Genomic DNA, 5,605 nt, shown 5'->3' on the forward strand with positions numbered 1-5,605 from the left:
TATGGTTCCACAATTCTCAGCATGTTAATTGAGGCCTTGTTGAGTGTAACAAAGGTGCCATTGAAGATCTGGCTAAGACGAAGACGCTGCAACACCTTTCGAACCTTTGGACTCACTCCATTGCTACCTCTGATCCTGATGACAAATGCCAGTTTGGGTTCTGCAGGTACATAGAAGTTACCAGCTTTTCTTGCCATCCTGACCATGCGAGTCTCAGTTCTGTCCATCTGCCTATATTCCTTATGATAGTGCTTAGCTTTTTCATAGATAAGCTTCTTCCTTGCCTTTCGAAGCATCTTTTGAGCAAACTTCTTTCTCAGGCGCTTGATCTTCAACTCCGCAAAATTCCTTCGCTTTTTCTTAAGGGTTTCTGGCACAGCAGGAACCTTTTTCTTGGTGGTTTCCGCAGCAGCAGGAGCCTTTTTCTTGGTTTCTGTCGCAGCAGGAACCTTCTTTTTCTTCTCTTGAACGCCCTCCATGGTTCCAGCTGGAAAAGAGCTCTTTTCTCTGTTTTTTGGGGTTTTTTTTGGGTTTTTTTGGTTTTTTTACATATTTTAGGTTTTTGCCATGGGCTGCTGTGCTTGCTGGAGAGAGACAGAAAGAGGGAAAGTGAGAAATCTACCCCCAGGGGGATGGCCACACCACAAACCTCTCTCTTCTGTTTTCCTCTCGAGATCTTAGACATGCACACACACATGTGCCCAGCATGATTTTCACGTCTCTGGGTGCAGGACTAGAACCATGGTCAGCCGTGTGGGAATCCAGCATCTTACCCACCACACCACTTGCTGCTGGTCCCTCAAAACATTTTTGTAATTATTACTTTGTGCAGCTATCTTTTTAATCACAGGGAAGGAGGGACGAGAAATAAGCAAGCAGAGCACGCTCATGCTTCATTTGTGCACACCACCTGGTCACTTCTGACGGTGTTCCTGTCTTCCTGTGGGTTCACGCTGTGTGATGTGGGAACTAGAACCCGCATTCTTTTCTCCCAGGGGTTGTAACTGCTGTTGGGTTGCTCCGTGACTTCCCAGGCCCACTCTGTGAAGTCTATATTCTCTGTGCTGTGCAGGTGCTAAGCCATCAGCCAGTGAGGTGACAGAGATCTCAAGGCCTCGCCAGTGAGTCCAACCTGTTGCTTAGGCTTTGTGTGTCGGGCTCCTCTTTTTTTTTTTTTTTTTTTTTTTGGAGAGGTTCTTTTGCTATAGGGCGCGTGCGCTCACCAGACAGACAGAGAGAGACATAGAGACAGAAAGTGAGAAATCACCCCCCAGGGGCGATGGTCACGCCACAATCCCTTCTCCTTCAGTCTCCTCTCGGGATCTTGGGCACGCACGCACACATACCCGGCGTGAGTTTTAAGCCACCAGGTCCAGGATGTGAGCCGCGGTCGACGACGTGGGAGTCCAGCGACATAGCCATTACGCTAACTGCTGGTTCCCTGTCGGGCTCCTCTTTAATGCTCCAGCATCTCCAGCCTATTTCTGCCTTCACATTCTGATTGCGCAGAACCCTTGAGGCTTGCCGACCTTCCAAGTTCCTTCACAGCCTGCACTCAGCCCTGCAGGGGTGTCTGGCTGTCAAGATCTCTGGGAATGTGTTTCTCAGAGCCTCCTTTTGGACATCTCATTCCCCAAAATTTCTTCCGTTTTTTAAAAAAATTGTTTTTTTTTTTTAATTTGTTACAGGGTGCGTGCAGTTGACAGTGAGAAACAGAGAGAGAGAAAAAGTAAGAAAGCACCCCCATGATGCCATCCTTTTTCCTCCATTCTTCTCTTGGGGTTTTGGGCACACATGCACAAGTGTCAGGTATGTCTTTCAAGCCCCAGGGTTCAGGACCAAAACCACATAGTTAGCTATGTGGGATCAAGCCACCTTAACCACTGTGCCATCTCACTGGCCTCTGTTTTATTGTTTGTTTTTAATTATAGTTAAATACATAAAACTTAAAATTTACCGCCTTGTGACCAGCAGATGGTATAATGGTTACATCGCCGGACTCCCATGTAGTCGACCACGGTTCGAGTCTCAGACCTGGTGGCTTAAACTCACACTGGGCACATGTGAGTGCATGCCCAAAATTCCTAGAGGAGAATGGAAGAGAAGGGACTGTGGTGTAGCCATCCCCCCTGGGGGGTGATTTCTCATTTTCTGTCTCTCTCTATGGCGAGCACACGTGCCCTATAGCAAAAATCTCTCTTTAAAAAAATGCACCACCATAACATTTGTAAGCATACAGCTCAGTATTGAGTATGTTTACACTGCTCAACCAGCACCACCGTCTCCAGAACTCGTCCTGTGAGACAGGCTGTGCTCAACCACATCACTCCTGTCCCCTCCAGAGCCCTGACACCATCTGTTTCCTGTCCCTGGGACTTTGACCACTCAGGGGACCTCATCTAAGTAGAATCATACAGCAATTGTCTCTTCGTGACTGGCTTATTTCACATGGCGCAATACCCTCAAGGTTCATGCAGCACGTGTCAGAATGTCCTTCCTTTTTAAAATGACTAATACCCCCTCTGGACAGACCACGATACTTATCACCCATCAACATCACACCTCTGGTTAATTTCTGGAGTTTTGGACATCTCCTGTCAGTGCTCATGCTGCTTTTATGAAGAAGGATTTTTGCAAGACCTTAGCCCTCCGTTCAGGGAGCGCTTAGAGGTTCACTTAGAACAACGATTTTGCCCAGTCACAGTGGTGAAGCCGTCACAGGGCCCTGCAGAGCTGGAGGCCATGTGGCCACTCTGGTTCAGATCCCCCAGTTGGGCCTGAGTATGCTGAGGGGCCGGAGGGCCAGAGGGCCAGACTGCAGTCTCGTCTCCTCTGTGCTCTTCTTGGGGTTTTGGGCATGAATGCACATGTACCTGGCATGATTTTCTTTCCTTTCCTTTTCTTTCTTTTTTTTTTTTTTTAGAGAGATTTTTTTTTAAAGAATCACTGTTATAATAACTTTAATTTATCTTGCATTTTACAGAAGTCTATGGACGATTTTTAAAAAGCACCTCTTTACCCCATATCACTGTTCCTCTGACAGTTGTTGAAGTATGCAATGAGTATGTCGACAGCTTGAGCATTGGCATCTTGCAAAGATTTTGACCAACCAACCACTCGCCAAAGTACTTGGCAGCTTTTCTATCTTGTTTTCAGCACAATAGTATGTCCATTCTGATGGTAAACCTGTCCAGCCAAATCTCCACAAGACACTGCAAAATCAATGGTGATTAGCAAACTAGTTAGCTGTGGTGTGGAGCTGTGCTCACTCGTCTGTGACCCTGGAAGCCGGTTTTGATACTGGCAACAGAGCATCGAGAATGACAAGTTTCGCCCTGTAAGAAATAGAGTCAAGTATCCTTCTGCAAGATTGTGTCTAGTGATCGGCCTGTGTGACAAGGGACATATTCCTTGGTATACCTTCTCAAGACAGTTTCTGTCTGTTTCTGTTGGATCTTCCTTTGATTACTAGTTGGTTATTACCATCTGTAGAACCACTTATACCCAATCCAGCCAATAAAACGCAAGGTGTCTGGGTCGACCATGGAGTAGTTTACAGAGATACGTAAAGTTGCCAGAAGAAGGTGTCTTAGTTCCTGCTCGGACAAGTTGCGGAGGTTTCCTGACAAATGTCCTTTTCTCTCCAGCAACGTAGCCAGATTCTTTTCCCTCACAATGTTAAGCACTCGAGTCAGTAGCTCGTCATGTGTGACCTCTTTCTGAGCTGGCCCAAGCTGGACCTGCCTGGCTCCTGAATGAGATACCACCATCTTTTTTGCTGTCTTCATCTTCTAAAGCTTCGTCTTTCTCTAGCATTTCATCCTCATCTGGGAACTTAGCATTCTTCTTTTTCTTCTTTTTATTGCTAAGCATAATGTCAAGGTCATCCTCTGGTTCTGCTGGTTCTTGAACATCACTGTCAATCTTAAGACCCGTTACACCTTCTTTAGCTTCCTCAGTATCAAATATCTTTATTTGTTGTTTTTCTTTTTCTTTATTTTTTGGAGTGGGGCTAACTCTTGTTTTGTTTTGTTTTGTTTTTTAATACATTCAATCACATAATTTAGCTTACAAAGTGAACATTTCAATATGTGAACATTTCTCCCGTCCAGTTGATCAAAATATCGTCAACAGATAAAGAAGTTCAAGTCATCTAAATCATCAGAAGGATCTTTTTTCCTACTGTCCTCTTCATCTGCATCCACATCTTTGTCCTCAGTTGGCTCTGGTTCCACTTCCTTGGTTTCTTTTTCTTTTTTCTTTTTTTTTGGAGGGGTTTTTGCTATAGGATGCATGCTCTTGCCAGACAGACAGAGAGAGACAGAGAGATAGAAAGCGAGAAATCACCCCCTGGGGGATGGTCACGCCACAATCCTTTCTCCTCCATTCTCCTCTCAGGATCTTGGGCACGCACAAACACACACCAGGCATGAGTTTAAGCCACCGGGTCCGGGAAGCGAACCGCGGTCAACTACGTGGGAATCCAGCAACATAGCCATTACGCTAACTGCGGGTCCCCCACTTCCTTGGTTTCTGAGGGCTGGGTTTCTTCTGTCTGGGCATCCCCTTCCTTGTCTAATGTGAAAAGCTGCTGCTGCTGATTATGATGATGATTCTTCTTCTTCTTCTTCTTCTTTTCTCTTTCTCCTCCCTCCCCCTCCCCTCCCTCTCCCCCTCCCTTCCCTCTCTCCCTCCCCTCCCTTATAGTAGGGTCAAAAATCATCTTGTCCCCGGGCATGGCTGCAGCTTGAGTGGGCTTGGCACGGATGGGAACTTGCGTGGGTCAGTCTCAGCCCCAGCAGCAGCGCAGATCCTGTGACACCTCTCCCACCACCACACTTGAGAGATTTTTGCTATAGGGCTTGCGCACTCACCAGAGAGTCAGAAATACCCCCTCCTTTGGGGAATGGCCACACTGCAATTCCTTCTCCTGCATTCTCTCAGGATCTTGGGCATGAACTTTAAGCTTCCAGATCTGGGACTCGAACCACAGTTGACTATATGGGAGTCTAGCGATGTAACCATTACGCCATCTGGTGGTCCCAATTTCAAGCCACTGACTCAGACTTGAACTGTGGTTGGCCATGTGAGAGTCTGGTGTCTTAACCACCTACAAATAATCTTTTTTGGGAGGGGAAAATAACTTGATTCTTCCTCTTTATTTACCTGTTTTCAAAATACAAAACAGTTTCCTGGTACCCTCCAAAGGTAGCAAACAAGTTTCTGTCTCCATGAACATGTGTATTTATGCACATGAGGTGCGTTCCAATCCTGGCGGCTTCCTTATGGGTAGTCCCATCTCAGGGGCCAGCAAGAGCCCCATCTTGGCTGGTGTAAGATTTTCAGGTTTGCCCCTGAGCCCTTTCAAAGTGGCCCCAATAGTCTGGTGACCCCTGCCTAGAAGGGTGAGAGTCACAGGCTCATGTCCATCTCTGGCCCAGGTCTAGGCTAGGCACTTAGCCTCGGAGCCCTGGGTCCTTCTAAGGAGAAACTACACGTCTGGGTCAGGTGCTGGAGGAGAGAAGAGGAGCCTTTGATGTAGGAGTCACTGGCGGCCCAATGACCCAGGCCAGCCCCAGCCATGCCCCCCCGGGAGGGGCAGGCT

The 5,605-nt window shown here is 47.1% G+C and overlaps 1 pseudogene; it reads right to left on the reverse strand.

The window, feature by feature from the left end:
* Positions 1–2,672: 2,672 nt before the first annotated feature.
* LOC102477706 (eukaryotic translation initiation factor 2 subunit 2-like) overlaps positions 2,673–5,605 on the reverse strand; it is a 3,176-nt pseudogene continuing 243 nt past the window's right edge.

This window comes from Tupaia chinensis, unplaced genomic scaffold (genome assembly GCF_000334495.1).
Source record: "Tupaia chinensis unplaced genomic scaffold, TupChi_1.0 Scaffold144022_1, whole genome shotgun sequence".
NCBI lineage: Eukaryota > Metazoa > Chordata > Mammalia > Scandentia > Tupaiidae > Tupaia > Tupaia belangeri.